Source organism: Heterodontus francisci, chromosome 29 (assembly GCF_036365525.1).
Source record: "Heterodontus francisci isolate sHetFra1 chromosome 29, sHetFra1.hap1, whole genome shotgun sequence".
NCBI lineage: Eukaryota > Metazoa > Chordata > Chondrichthyes > Heterodontiformes > Heterodontidae > Heterodontus > Heterodontus francisci.
This window is the reverse complement of record NC_090399.1, coordinates 37,769,550-37,785,934: the sequence shown is the minus strand read 5'-3', so window position 1 is coordinate 37,785,934 and position 16,385 is coordinate 37,769,550.

Here is a 16,385-nt window from a genome sequence, read left to right as displayed (position 1 = left end):
CAGACCTCCAATTTTGGGAGTAAGAGTGGGGTTGGGGAGGGGGTGCATAAAATACTTGAGTGAGAGGCCCACCACGACTCCCAACGCCAGGAAGGCTTCACCGCATTTTACCAGCAACAGCGAGGCCTCGGGCTGGCCGCCGCTGCTCAGTGACGGAGCATTCATTTACATATTAAAATATATTTAAACAAATGTAAATTATCTCACCTGGACCCGACGGCCACCCCAGGCCAATGTTCTGACTAGCGACCAGAACTCCTGAGCCTTTGGATCTCAATTCAGAGATCCGAGGCGAGACACTGGTGTGTGGGGGGAGGAGTGCAACTTTTAAATCGGGGGGGAGTGGGGAAAGCTGTTCTGACTGATTTTGGGGATGGTGGGAAGGAGTTCAGGGTTGAAGGTTCTGAAGTTAGGGGGGGTGAAAGTTCAGCATATTCAAAATTGTTTTTTTGGGGGAATAGGTAATTTTATTTATTGAGTACTCAGTTGGAATTGCTGATGGGAGAGGGATATCAAAGTTAGATTACAATTTAATTTCAGTTGTTATTGCTGCAGTACCTTTAAAAATTAAAAATAACAGTAAGGGCCTGAAGCACTTTAAAAATGGCACCGGCGCCTACACGGTGGCACCAGACACGATTGCTGGGGCAGGAGCAGCCACCAGGGGTGGCCATTCTGTCCCCTCCATTTAAAGGACCCCCCACATAAAATATCACGTCACAAGTCACAATTTAGTTATTCTAATTAAACAGTTAATTCGTTGATTTAAAGACACCTCGGTTTGGTTTTCCTCCTTCAGGTGTTAATAGATGGTTCAATTTGGCTGGGTCTTTCTTTAATTTGGAAAGTTTATAATGATATGTTAGGTGATCTGTGGAGGGACGGGATTGAATCACCAGTGCATTTCACCCACCACAATCAGAATCATATATTTTGATTGGGGGCTTTGACTGGAGCGGCCGGTTGTAACAAACATTACAGTGAATTGGTTTATTGGATTAGAATAAAAATCCTCAGGGAAACTGGTGCACAAAGTTACAGTTAATTGTTCAATTGTTTATACACTGATGAAAGAAATGAGTTAATTATTACATTGGTCAAACTAATGAGTGAACATGGGTACAGAATGGGGCTTGATAAGAAATACACCAGGAATTAAAGTTACAGTTAAATGTCAAATTTATCCTTATAACTAGTAAGTTGGTATGCAGGGTAGAAAGTTACAATTAATCATTATATTGGGCTTGACAAAACTATACAGGAGAATAATGTTACAATTAATTCTTGAACTGGCCATGATAACTAATAAACAGTGGGATATATTTACAGTTATTCTGATATTGAGAATGATAACACATACACAGTGGAATAAAGTCACAATTAATTGTTCAATTGGACATGATAACCAATACATAACTGAATACAGTTACTGTCAATTATTAAATAGTACCTAACTACAAATGCACAGTGTATAAGGCTACAATTAATTGTTTATTATGCTTGATAACTAATGCCAGGGAATAAAGCTGCAGTTAGTCGATATATTGGGTTTGGTACAATACACATAAAAATAAGGCTACAATTATTTTTTTTAATTGGATATGATAACCAATAACCAAGGGAATGAAGTTACAGTTAATCGTAAAATTGGCATTGATAATTCACAGGGGAATAATATTACGTTTAATTGTTTAATTCAACATGATTACCATGGACAGGGGAGTAAAGGTGCAATTAATTGTAAAATTGGATGTGGTAACTAGTACATAGAAGATAGTTACAATTAATTGTTGAAATGGACTTAAAAACCAATATGCAGTTTAGTAAGTTACTATTGATTGTTTAATTGGCGATAATAATGAATAACCAATGTAATAAAGTTAGAGCTAATTGTTATATTGATCTTGATAACAATACACATGGGAATAAGTTTACAGCTAATTGCAAAAATGATCTGGATAACAACACGGGGGAGCAAGGTGATAGTGAAATGGAAGTTTCAGCTTGGTAACTGATACACATTGGAATAGAATTCAAGTTCTTGCTAAACTGGGATTACTAACCAATACACAGGGGTTTATGGTCAGTCAATTGTTAAATTGAACATGATAATCAATATGCAGGGGAATAAAGTTAAAGTTAATTATTCAATTGAACAGAACAGGTGAATAAAATTTAATAATTCTTTAATTGGTCACAACAACGAGTGCATGGTGAAAATAGCCACAGTTAATTGTTAATTGAACAGGATAAATACTACATCGGTTAATATCATTACTGTTAACTTTAAAATTAGTTGCGTTAAGCATTAAATGCGGGAAACGATAGTTATTTCAACTCGATATGATAAATAATACACTGTTGAATAAAATGTATTTAATTGTTGTATTAAATTTGGATAAATAGTATGTTGGGGCAGAAATTTACAGTTAGTGAATTGTTCAGTTGTATGAAAATAAATCTCTGACTATTGTGTTTGATGAATTGTTTGTGAGTATGAGCACATGTTGTTATAAAGGTACAGTTAATTCTTGAATTGGTCTGAAGAACCAATACACAGGAAAGCAAGTCACTTAATTGCTTAATTGGGCATGATAACCAATATGCAAAGGAATAAAGTTACAGTTCATTGTTAAATTGGTCTTGGGAACAATACACACAGGAGTAAGGCTGCAGTTAAAATTTTAATTAGACATTATAACAACATGCAAAATAATAAATTCCAACTTAATTTTTAAATCTGTCCTCATAACCAATGCAAATGAAATAAAGTTCATTCTAATTGTTATATTGGGCTTGATAACAATGCAACAGGGATACAAAAAATATTTTTAATTGTAAAATTGGGCTCAATAAGTGATCCACAGGGCTGAATTTTATAAGCTCACTGCCTCCATTGACATAGAGGGGGCAGCCACTCCATCCCTGGCAATGGTAGCTGGCACCACCGCGGCACCATTTTTAAAGGGCTTCAAGCCCTTCAGGTAAATTTAAAATTTTAAAGGGACAGGTGTACGAAAATTGGAAATAACATTTATTTAATCATTGAATCCCCTCTCCCACCCCTCACTGAGTTCTTAACAAATAAAATGACCAATCACCCCAGAAAACCACTTTTTAATATGCTGAACTTTTGCCTCCCCCCAAAAAATCCACACCTTTGGCCTCAACCCCTTTCCACCATCCCCGCAATCAATCAGAGAGGTTTTCCCCGCTCCTCCCTCTTCATGCTCTCCAAATTTCACTCCTCCCCCCTCCTCACCAATGTCTTGCCACGGATCTCTGAATGGAGGTCCAAAGGCTTGGGAATTCCAACCTGCAGTCAGATTATCAGCGTGACATAGCCCTTGCTACCAGGTAAGTGTTTCTTCATTAATTATAATATTATTCGCATATTTAGATGAAGGCTCTGCCGCCAAGCAGTGGGGGAAGTGGGTTGCCACACTGAGGACTCGCTGCTCCTGGTAAAATGTAGCAAGGCCTTCCTGACGTCGGGGGTCATGGTGGGCCTCTCCCAGAAAAAATGTCCGGGCCCCCCTGCCATGACCCGTGACATTGGAGGGTTGTTAAAATTCAGCCATAATGGGATAAAGTTCCAGCTATTATTAAATTGGGGTTGATAACACAGAATGGTGGATAAAGTTACTGTTAATTGTTATATTGGTTTGATAAACATTCACAGAGGAGTAAGGTTACAAATATTTGTTCAACGGGGCATGACACCCAATGCACAAGGAAATAAAGGTACAGTTTATAGTACAATTGCAGTTTATAACTAGTACACAGGACAAAATAGTACAGTTAATTATTCCAATGGACTTCATAAAATACACAAGAAAATGATAACCAATATACTACAGTGGAATAAATTTACATCTATTGTTACACTGAGCTTGATAACCAATACACAGGGAATAATATTACCGTTAATTGTTTCATTGGACATGATAACCAATGTGCAAGGGAATAAAGTTGCTATTAATTATTAAATCAGTCCGAAAACAAATGTACAGGGTGTAAGGTTACAATTAGGGGCGGCACAGTGGCGCAGTGGTTAGCACCGCAGCCTCACAGCTCCAGGGACCCGGGTTCGATTCCGGGTACTGCCTGTGTGGAGTTTGCAAGTTCTCCCTGTGTCTGCGTGGGTTTTCTCCGGGTGCTCCGGTTTCCTCCCACAAGCCAAAAGACTTGCAGGTTGATAGGTAAATTGGCCATTACAAATTGTCACCAGTATAGGTAGGTGGTAGGGAAATATAGGGACAGGTGGGGATGTTTGTTGGGAATATGGGATTAGTGTAGGATTAGTATAAATGGGTGGTTGATGTTCAGCACAGACTCGGTGGGCCGAAGGGCCTGTTTCAGTGCTGTATCTCTAATCTAATCTAATTAATTGTTTATTGTGCTTGATAACTAAAGCACAGGAAATAAATTATAGTTAATTGTTATATTTCGCTCAATACATTGGATGTAGGAATAAAGTTACAGTTTATATGTTTATTTGAACTCTATAAACAATACATGTGAGAATATGGTTACAGTGAATTGTGTAATTGGACATGATATCTAATGTCTAAAGTACAAAGTTATATTTAATTGTTAAATTGACCTAATTAATACATATGTCAAAAAGATAAACATAACTGTTATATTTGGCTTAATAACAATGCACAGGAGAATAAATTTATAGTTAATTGCTAATTTGGAATAGATAACTGATACACAGTTAAATTGGATTTGATAATAATTCACAGGAAAAAGGTTACAATTGATTGTTTAATTGGACATGATGACAAATGTACAAGTGTATAAGGATACAGTGAATTGTAAAATTGGACATGATAACAAGTATACATGACATAAATTTACAGTTAATTGTTGAATTGGGCTTAATAACAAATACACGGGGGAATAAGTCACAGTTCATTCTTTCATTTCATTCCTTCATTGGACATGGTAAGCAACACCAAAGGAATAAAGTTAGACCTAATTGTTATCTTTGGCTTGATAACAATACACATTGGAATACCAGTGTAATGAAGTATTAAGTTAAGATTGAAAACAAATCACAGGGAATACAGTTACAGATAAATGTCAATTTGGGATTAACAGCTGATTCACAGTGGAATAAAATTCAATTTCTTTGTCAATTAGGATTGGCAATAAGGACACAGGAATAAAGTTACTGATGATTATATTGGGCTAGATAAGCAATAGCAGTTGAATAAAGTTACAGTGAATCTCTCAATTAAATATATTGAATACAATATCTAATAAAATGTGCTAATTATTAGACTGGTTGTGATGATGACTGCATGGGTAACCAAAACTACAATTAATTGTCAATTTGAACATGATGAATAAGGTTAAGGGTGGCACAGGTTATTATACAACTGGTCACAGTAAGTGATGCAGATGGAAAAAAGTTGCACTTATTTGAATTTGATATGATAATTAATACATGGGTGCATCATATGGTTATATTAGATTATGATAAACAATATGAAGGAGAATAATGTTAGTTAATTAATTGTTCAGTTCCATATAAAGAAAACCCTGACCAATAATAGTTAAATTGTTCATGATACCGAGTACTTATCAGTTTAAAGCTGCAGTCAATTGTTGAATTGGGCTTAATAACCAATGTACAGGAGAATAAGGCACGATTAATTGTTTAATGGGACATGATAACTAAAGTATAAAGAATAAAGTTGCAGATAATTGTTCAATTGGTCTTAGTAACAATACACATAGGTTACAGTTTATAGTGTCATTGGACTTAATAACCAATATGAAGTCTAATAAATTTAAAATTAATTGTTAAATTGGTCCAGATAACAAATATATAGGACACAAAGTTAGAGCTAATTACTATAGTGTGCTTGATAACAATAAAACTGATGAACAAAGATACAGTGAAGTCAAATTGTGCTTAATAAGTGATTCACAGTGGAATAAAGTTCCAGTTATTGTTAAACTGGGCTTGTTAACTTAAACACAATGGATAAAGATATGGATAATTCTTAGATTGTGTTTGATAACAATTCACAAGGTTTTAAAGTTACAATTAATGTTTTACTGTACATTATATTCAATGCACAAGGGAATAAATGTACTATTAATGATAAAATTGAACATGATCACCAGCACACTGGACAAAAGGTTACATTCTATTGTGCATTTGGCTTGATAAAATACACCTGGGAGTAAGGTTGCAGTTAATTGTTAAATTGGCTTTCATAACCGATACACAAGGGATGAAGTTACAGTTAATTGTGAAATTGTACCTAATAATTAAATTGGACCTTATAACCAAAACGCATGACAAGCAAGTTACAGTAAATTGTTTATTTGATCATATCCAATACACGAGCCAATAAACTTACAATTAATGATTAAACTAGACCCATTAACTAACATTAGTATGATGGGTATAACATTACAAACATTTTTTTTGCACATGATAATGCATGCACAGGGCCATAAAGTTCAGTTCATTGTTAAATTTGACCTGATAAGCAATACATCAGAAATACATTTATTTTGATTTGTTTAATTGGAAATAACATGGACAATATCTAATGAAATAAGTTAATTGTTTAATTGGTAATGATAATGAATGTGTTGGGTGCATAGCTGTGGTTAATTGCTAAATAGAACACAATAATTAGAACACAGGTTTACAGTTAATTATAAAAATTCACATGCAAACAAAACACATTAGAAGAATTTACTGTTATTTAAATTTGAATTAGTGAGTCATACACTGTTGCATAAAATTGCAGTGAATTGTTATGTTGGGCTTGATAGAGTACCCATGGGAAAACAGTTACATTTAATTGCTTAATTGGTCTTGATAACTGATACACAGGGAAATAAAGTTACAGATAATTGCTAAATTGGTCTTGATAACTGATACATAGGGGAGTAAAGTTACATATAATTGTTAAATTGGGCTTGATAACAATACACACAGTGATAAGGGTACAGTTAATTGTTTAATTGGACATGATAACCAATGCACAGGATAATAAATTTAAACTGAGTTGTTTAATTGCCCCTGATAACTGATACCCACAAAACAAAATTAGCACTAATAATTATATTGGCTTTTATAACAGTGCAATTGAGGAATGACGATACAGTTAATTATAAAATAGGGCTTAATAACTGATCCACAACGGAATGAAGTACCAGATATCATTAAATTGAATTGATAACTCAGACATGGTAGATCAAGTTACTGTCAATTATTATAGGGGGATAGTAGTTTGGCATGCTTTGAACTTGGCGGCATTCAGACATGGAAGTGCCACTGCACAGCCCCCACGATATTACACATGGGGGCTGATTTAAACAGAGAGATGGAGCAGCCACCCTGATAACGTAGAGACACCGGTGCCATTTTTAAAGGGCTACAAGCCCTTCCATAATATTTCAATATTTAAAGGTCCTGGTCTCTGGGAAATAACAATAACATTTATTTCCACTCTAAATTCTGTCACCCACCCACCCACCCACCAATGGGTAATTTATACACAAAGTGCCCTCTCCTCCCGCAATAAACTTGTTTCAATCTCCTGAACTTTCCTTCCTGAAATCTGTTCCCTTTGACACTCAACCCCTTCCCACCATCCCCGCAGCCAACAAAAAATGTTTTCCCTGCTCTTCAACCCCTCCCTCCTGAAAATTTTATTGCCCCCAACACCCACCACCACCCCCCCCCACCGAGTTCCGAAGGCAGGCAAGGTGCGATCAGCAGCCGTAAAATTGGCATGTGACGGCCGCTGCCTGCAGGTAACTTCATTTAAATTGAATTTATGTTAATTTGAATATTTAGATGAAGGCCCCACTGGGGCCACCCTGAGGTCCCCCTGCCACCAGTAATATGCAGCGGGCCCTGCTCAATGTCGGGGGTGGAGGCGGGCCTCTCCCCGTTGAATTTCACGGTGTCGAGAGGCTGGCAAAATTCAGCTCAGTGTATTTGATACCATTTCAAAGGAGTATAACATTACAATTAATAGTTTAAATGGACATTGTACCCAATGCACAAGGGAACAAAGGTACTTTTAATTTTAAAATTGGGCATGACAACCAGTACACAGGACAAAAATTTGCATTGGGTTATATAAAATATGCTTGGGAAATAAGGTGACAGATAATTGTTAAATTGGGCTTTATAACCAAGACACAAAGAAATAAAGTTACAGTTAATTGTGAAATTGTGTTAACTACTACACAGTGGATAACTGCTACACAGTGTATAAAGTTATCGTTAATTGTTAAATTGGGCTTGATAATACACAGGGGAATAATATTGCAGAATATTGTTAAATGGACATTTTCACAAATACATAGGTTAATTATGGCTAACAATGACGTGGTACAAAGCCTCACTAAATTGTTAAATTAGGCACTATTAAACACAGGTTGAGTGCACTACAATTAGTTATAAATTAAACAAATGAGGTAACACAGGGGAAAAAGTAAGTTTTTAAATTTGATATGGTAAGTTCTGGACAAGTGCTTAAAATTATAGTTAATTATCATATTGGATTACAATAAACAAGACTTGGGGACATAAAATCAGTTAATTGTGAAATTGCACCTGATAACAATTGTGCAACAGATTAATTTTACAGTTAGTTATGAAATTGAACCTGATAACTTTATACCCAGTGTAATAGTTATTAGTAATTGTTAAATTGAGTTTGCTATAAGGGGAATAATTATACCGTATTTTTAAAAATTGGACATGATAATGAATGCACAGTTTAATTATGGATAATATAATATGCGCTACATAGCTGCACTAAATTGTTAAATTGAACATGATAACTAACATAAGGCTTGTGAGTATCAATATTTATTATAAATTTGGACAAATTATGCAACACACAGGGGAAAAGTAACAGTAATTTAAACTTGATATGTTAAGGTATAGAGGGGTGAATAAAAGTACATTATTTGTCATAATAGATTACAATAAATAATACTTAGGTAATTAAAGTTATGGTTAATTGGACAATTATTACAATGAAAATTAAAAAGAGTTAATTATTAAATAGTTTGTGATACTGAGTGCACATGGATGCAAAGCTACAGTTAATTGCTAAAATTGGACATGCTAAACAATACACAAGGGAATAAAGACATAATTAATTTATTATTGGTTTTGATAATTAATACATAGCTAATAAAGTTCTGTTAATTGTTATATTTGACTTTTAATTCTGCACAGGGGAATATGGTTACATTAATTGTTATATTAGGCTTGATAATAGATCCACTGTGGAATCAAGTTTCAGTTATGGTTAAATTGAATATGATAACCAGTACACAGAGGAATTACTTCATGTTAATTGTTAAATTTGACTAGCTAAGTAGTATGCAGGCGAATAATGTTACAGTTAAATATTCAATTGAATATATCAGATTCACTGGCTAATAAAATAGTTAAAATGGTCATGATAGCAAATGCTGGGTTACAGAGCAACAGTTAATTATAAATTAGCCATGATAAATAATACACAGGTTAAGAATGTTTCAATTAATTATAAAACTGGATGTCTGATGCAAAACATGGGGGAAAGGGTACAGTTATTTATATTTGATATGATAAATTGTACACCATTTCAGAAAATTGCAGTTAATTCTTTTATCGGATTATGATAAACATTGTATTGTGGAATAAAGTAACAGTTAATTGCTTAATTGTATATACACTGTCTAATATAATAAGTTATTTGTTAAATCAGTTGTGATAATGAGAGCACATGGCCCAAAGCTACAGTTGATTCTTAAATTGGGCTTGATAACCAATACACGATGGAATAAGGTTCCACTTAATTGTTAAATTGTCATTGATAACTAATACACATAGAATAAATTTGCAATTAATTATTCATTGCTCCTGATAACCAATATGCAGGGATTAAAGTCATAGTTGATTGTTATATCAGTTTTGATGACAAGTCATAGAGGAATAAGGTTACATTTATATAAATTGAAGATGATAACAAATTCACAGGAGTTAAACTTACAAATAGTTGCTCATTGTACTTGATAACTAAAGCACAAAAAATATAAATACAGTGACCTGTTATATTGGGCTTGATAACAATGCTCAGGTGAATAAAGTTGCAGTTAATTGTAAAATTGGGTTTGACAACTCATGCATGGTTAGGTTAGGTTCTTCCTTTAAATTTGACATAAGTAACATGCCGTGGAATAAATAAATAGTATATTGTTCAATTGCATTGAGCTATACAAGGGATCGGATTTTCAGAGTGGGAAGGGTGGCGGAGCAGGGAGAACACTTATTATTAGCTGTGGGAATGGTGGGAAGGGGTTGGAGGGCAAATATTAGTTTGGGGAGGAAGTTTAGGTACAGAATAAAATGAGATTTGTTCATATCGGGCAAAGAAAAGCCCATGGGGTTGGGTGGGATTTTGGGGAACACAAGCTAATAAAATTAGTTAATTGTTTAATTGTTCATGTTAATGAGTGCACAGGTAAGGGCATTGAGCAAATTATAAAAATTGACATATGACACAACAGAAGGGGAAAAAGTAACAGTTATATTTGATACCGTAAATAGTACAATGCTGCATACAGTTACAATTAATTGCTATATTCAGCTTGATAACAATTTACAGGAGAATAAGGTTATAATTAATTGTTTAATTGGATATGGTAGCCAATGCATGAGATAATAAAGATACAGCCAGTATCATATTGGACATGATAGCTTCTACACAGGATATGAAGATACAGCTAATTGCTATATTGATCTTCTTACAATCCATGTGGGAATAAGAATACAGTTAATTACTAATTGTGACTTGATAAATAATATAAAGAAGAATGCTGTTACAGTTAATTGTCTAATTGTACACGATAAATACACAACTGAATAAGGTTACAATTAATTGTTCAACTGGATCTGAAAACTAACATGCAGAACATCAAGTTACAGTTAATTCTTTATTGCACTTAATAACACTGCACAGAGAATAAAGTTACAGTTAACTGCTATATTGGTCTTGATAACTAATGCACAGTTTAATTGGATGTGCTAACCAATACAAAGCACAACAACATTATTATTCATGGTTAAAGATAACCAGATGGACACTGTGAGAGCGGTGGTCTTCCGACATGGAAGTGCCGCCACACTTCCCCCACAATATTATGCACAGGCCCTGATTTAAGTAGAGGGGGTGGAATAGCCACCCCGATGATGTTGAGGGGGTGGCTGCCACGTTCCCAGCGCCATTTCTAAAGGGCTTCAAGCCCTTAGTAAAGATTTATATTTTTAAAGGTCCATTATAATTAATTTTTATCAAATAAATACTTAGGTGATGTAAGCATTTCCCCAACATCCCCGCTACCCCACCCCCCATGGTCTTTTCTTTGCCCGATATGAACAAATCTCACTTTATTCTCTACCTAAACTTCCTCCCCAAACTAACATTTGCCCTTTAACCCCTTCCCACCATCCCCACAGCTAATAATAAGTGTTCTACCCGCTCCCCCACCCTTCCCACTCTGAAAATCCGACACCCCCCCCACCCCCCACCACCAGATTCTCTTCTTGGAACGCAGTACGGAGTTCCGAAGGCACGTGAGTTACGATAGGCAGCTGTAAAATAAGCACGGGACGGCCGCCGCCAGCAGGTGATTGTGTTTACATATAATTTAGGTTAATTTAAATGCATAGATGAAGGCCCCACTGCTTGGCAACAGGGGGCCATACCAAGGTTCCACTGCCGCTGGTAATATGTGGCAGCCCTTCTTGACGTTGGGGATCGAGGTGGGCCTCTCCCCGCAGAATTTTACTGCCACAACCTATAGTGTTGATGGGCTGGTAAAGTTCAGCAATTGCATTGGGGTACAAACTAACATATAATTCTTCAATTGTATACAAACGTAATTGTTAAACTGGTTGTGATAATGAATGTACATGGGTACGATGCAACAGTTAATCCATAAATTGAGCTTAATAACCAATATACAGGGTAATAAAGTTACAGTTATTGTTATATTGGGCTTGATAGCCAATACACCAGGAATATAATTACCATTAATTTTTATATTGAGCTTGATGACAATACACAAGGGAATAAGGTGACATTTAGTTGTTAAATGGAGATTGATAACAAATATACAGGGGGTAAACTTACATTTAATTGTACAATGTGCTTGAGAACTAAAGCTCAAGGATGTAGTTACAGTTGGTTGTTAAGTTGGGCTTGATGACAATATGCAGGGGAATAAGGTTGCAGTTAATTGTTAAGTTGGGCTTGATAACAGTACACTGGCGTATAAAGTTACAATTGTTATATTGGGCTTGATAACAATATATAACGGACTAATATTTTAATTAATTGTTTCTTTGGATATGATAACCAATGCACAAAGGAATAAAGATGCAGTCAGTAGAAAATTGGGCATGATAGCTGGTACACAAGATAGAATGTTACAGTTAATTGTTATATTGAACACTTGTTACAATAAACATAGGGAAATTGATACAAATAATTGTATCTTGATCAACAATACACAGGAGAATACGGTTACAGTTAATTGTTTAATTGACCATGACATCCAATGCACAACTAAATATAGTTGCAGTTAATTGTTAAATTGGAACTGATAACTAATGCACAGAATATCAAGTTACAGTTAATTGTGCTTGATAGATAATGCACAGGAAATATAGTTACTGTTAACTGTTATATTGGGATTGATAACGGTTCACAGGAGAGGAAGGCTACAGTTAATTGTGACGTTGGTCTTGACAACAAACAAAATTTGGAATAAAGTTACAGTGGTGGTTTAATTGGCACAGTAACCAATACAAAGCGTATAAAGTTATTGTTAATTGAATATGACAAATATACTGCCTAATTTAACTAGTTAATTGGTATTGATAACTGATTTCAGTGGAATAAAGTTATGGTGAGTTGTTATATTGAGCTTGATAACCAATACAACATGGAATATAGTTAATGCTAAATTGTGCTTGTTAATTCGCTCACAGGAGAATAAGGTTACAGCTAATTGTTAAATTGGGCTTGGTGCCCAATATGCAATGGCACAAATTAATTGTTTGATTGTGCCAGATAAGCAATACAGAGCAAAAAAGATACAGTTTAGTGTTCAGTTGGATGTGATAACTGAAACATGGGTTAATAATGTAACAGTAAATTATAAATTTGGATAGATTAAGCAATTCTCTTCTCTTTTTGGCCTCCTTGTCTCGAGAGACAATGGGTAAGCGCCTGGAGGTGGTCAGTGGTTTGTGAAGCAGCGCCTGGAGTGACTCTAAAGGCCAATTCTAGAGTGACAGACTCTTCCACAGGTGCTGCAGATAAAATTGGTTGTCGGGGCTGTTACACAGTTGGCTCTCTCCTTGTGCTTCTGTGTTTTTTCCTGCCAACTGCTACGTCTCTTCGACTCACCATGCTTTAGCCCCGCCTTTATGGTTGCCCACCAGCTCTGGCGATCGATGGCAACTGATTCCCACGACTTGTGATCAATGTCACAGGACTTCATGTTGTGTTTGCAGACATCTTCAAAACGGAGATATGGACGGCTGGTGGGTCTGGTACCAGTGACGAGCTTGCTGTACAATGTGTCCTTGGGGATCCTGCCATCTTTCATGCGGCTCACATGGCTAAGCCATCTCAGGCGCCGCTGGCTTAGTAGGGTGTATATGCTGGGGATGTTGGCCGCCTCGAGGACTTCTGTGTTGGAGATACGGTCCTGCCACCTGATACCAAGGATTCTCCAGAGGCAGCGAAGATGGAATGAATTGAGACGTCGCTCTTGGCTGACATACGTTGTCCAGGCCTCACTGCCATAGAGCAAGGTACTGAGGACACAGGCTTGATACACTTGGACTTTTGTGTTCTGTGTCAGAGCCCCATTTTCCCACACTCTCTTGGCCAGTCTGGACATAGCAGAGGAAGCCTTTCCCATGCGCTTGTTTAATTCTGCATCAAGAGATAGATTACTGGTGATAGTTGGGCCTAGGTAGGTGAACTCTTGAACCACTTCCAGAGTGTGATCGCCGATATTGATGGATGGGGTATTTCTGACGTCCTGTCCCATGATGTTCGTTTTCTTGAGGCTGATGGTTAGGCCAAATTCATTGCAGGCAGCCGCAATCCTGTCGATGAGTCTCTGCAGACACTCTTTAGTGTGAGATGTTAAAGCAGCATCATTAGCAAAGAGGAGTTCCTAATGAGGACTTTCCATACTTTGGTCTTCGCTTTTAGACGGGCAAGGTTGAACAACCTGCCACCTGATCTTGTGTTGAGGAAAATTCCTTCTTCTGAAGACTTGAATGCATGTGAGAGCAGCAGGGAGAAGAAGATCCCAAACAGTGTAGGTACGAGAACACAGCCCTGTTTTACACCACTCAGGATTGGAAAGGGGTCTGATGAGGCGCCGCTATGCTGAATTGTGCTTTTCATATTGTCATGGAATGAGGTGATGATACTTAGTAGCTTTGGTGGGCATCCAATCTTTTCTAGTAGTCTGAAGAGACCACGTCTTCTGACGAGGTCAAAATCTTTGGTGAGATCAATGAAAGCAATGTAGATGGGCATCTGTTGTTCTCAGCATTTCTCTTTAGCTGGCGAAGGGCGAACAGCATGTCAATGGTGGATCTCTTTGCTCGAAAGTCACACTGTGCCTCAGGATAGACACGCTCAGCCAGGTTCTGGAACCTGTTTAAGGCGACACAAGCCAAGACTTTCCCCAGTATGCTGAGCAGGGAGATTCCACGGTAGTTGTTGCAGTCACCGCGGTCACCCTTGTTCTTATAGAGGGTGATAATATTGGCATCGCGCATGTCCTGTCGTACTGCACCCTCGTCCCAGCACAGGCAAAGCAGTTCGTGCAGTGCTGAAAGTTTTGCAGGCTTGGCACTCTTGATGATTTCAAGGGTAATGCCGTCCTGCCCAGGGGCTTTTCCGCTGGCTAGAGAATCAATGGCATCACTGAGGTCCGATTTTGTTGGCTGTACGTCCAGCTCATCCATTACTGGCAGAGACAGGGCTTCATTGAGGGCGGTCTCAGTGACAACATTCTCCCTGGAGTACAGTTCTAGGTAGTGTTCCACCCAGCGGTCCATTTGCTTGCGTTGGTCAGTGATTGTGTCCCCTGATTAAGCAATATACAGTGAGAAATGTTACTTATTTAGTTTGATATGATAAACAATATACTGCATAAAATTACAATAAATAGTTATATTCTAACATGAACAATGCATAAGAAATAATTTTACAGTTAATTAATTGTTCATTTGTATGTAACAAATACATTAGTTAATAAAACGACTTAATCAGTAAATTGGTCGGGATAATAAAATAACAAGGGTACAACAATACAGTTAATTGTTAAATTGGGTCTATTAATCAATACACAGGGTAATAACATGATACTTAATTGTTTAACTGTACATAATCAATATAAGGGGAATAAAGTTATAACTAGTAGTTTAACTGGGCTGGGTAAACAATACATGGGAATAAAGTTACAGTTAATTGTTTGATTTGTCATGATAACCAATGCATACAGTAATAAAGTCACCGTTAGTTGTTCCATTGGATATGATAACTAACACACACAATAATAAAGTTACAGTTGATTGTTAAATTTCAATTGATAACTAATGCATGTGGTATAAATTTGCAATAAATTATTCCTTGGCCCTGATAACTAATACACAGGGATTAAAGTTACATTTAGTTACAAGATTGGGCCAGATACCTAATACAAAGAAGAATAAAGTTGTAGCTTAATGTTCAGCTGGACGTGAAAACCTATACATGGTTTAAGAGTTCGTCCGTAAATTATAAAATTGAATAAATTAAGCAATATGCAGGGGGAAAGTTACTTGTTTCAATTTGATATGATAAACAATACATTGCAAGAAATTACAGTTAATAGTTGTAGTCTAATATGTTAAACAATACTTAGAGAATACTTTGACGGTTAATTAATTGTTAATTTGTGTGTAACATTAGTGAATAAAATGAGCTACTCATTAAATTGGTCCTGATAACAAATTCATAATTGTACAGACATACAGTTTATTGTTAAAAATTGGGCTTATTAAACAATATGCAGGGAATAAAATTAGAGTTCATTGTTTAATTAGACATAAGAGCCAATACACAGGGGCACAAAGTTACAGTTAATTGTTTAATTGGGCTTGATAATCAAATGCACAGGGGAATAAAGTTACAGTTAATTGTTAGATTGGGCATGATAACTAATACATAGGGGAATAACATTACAGTTGATTGTTTAATTGGGCTTATTAACGGATACACAGGGGAAAAGTATTTAATTGTTTAATTCGACTTAAGAAC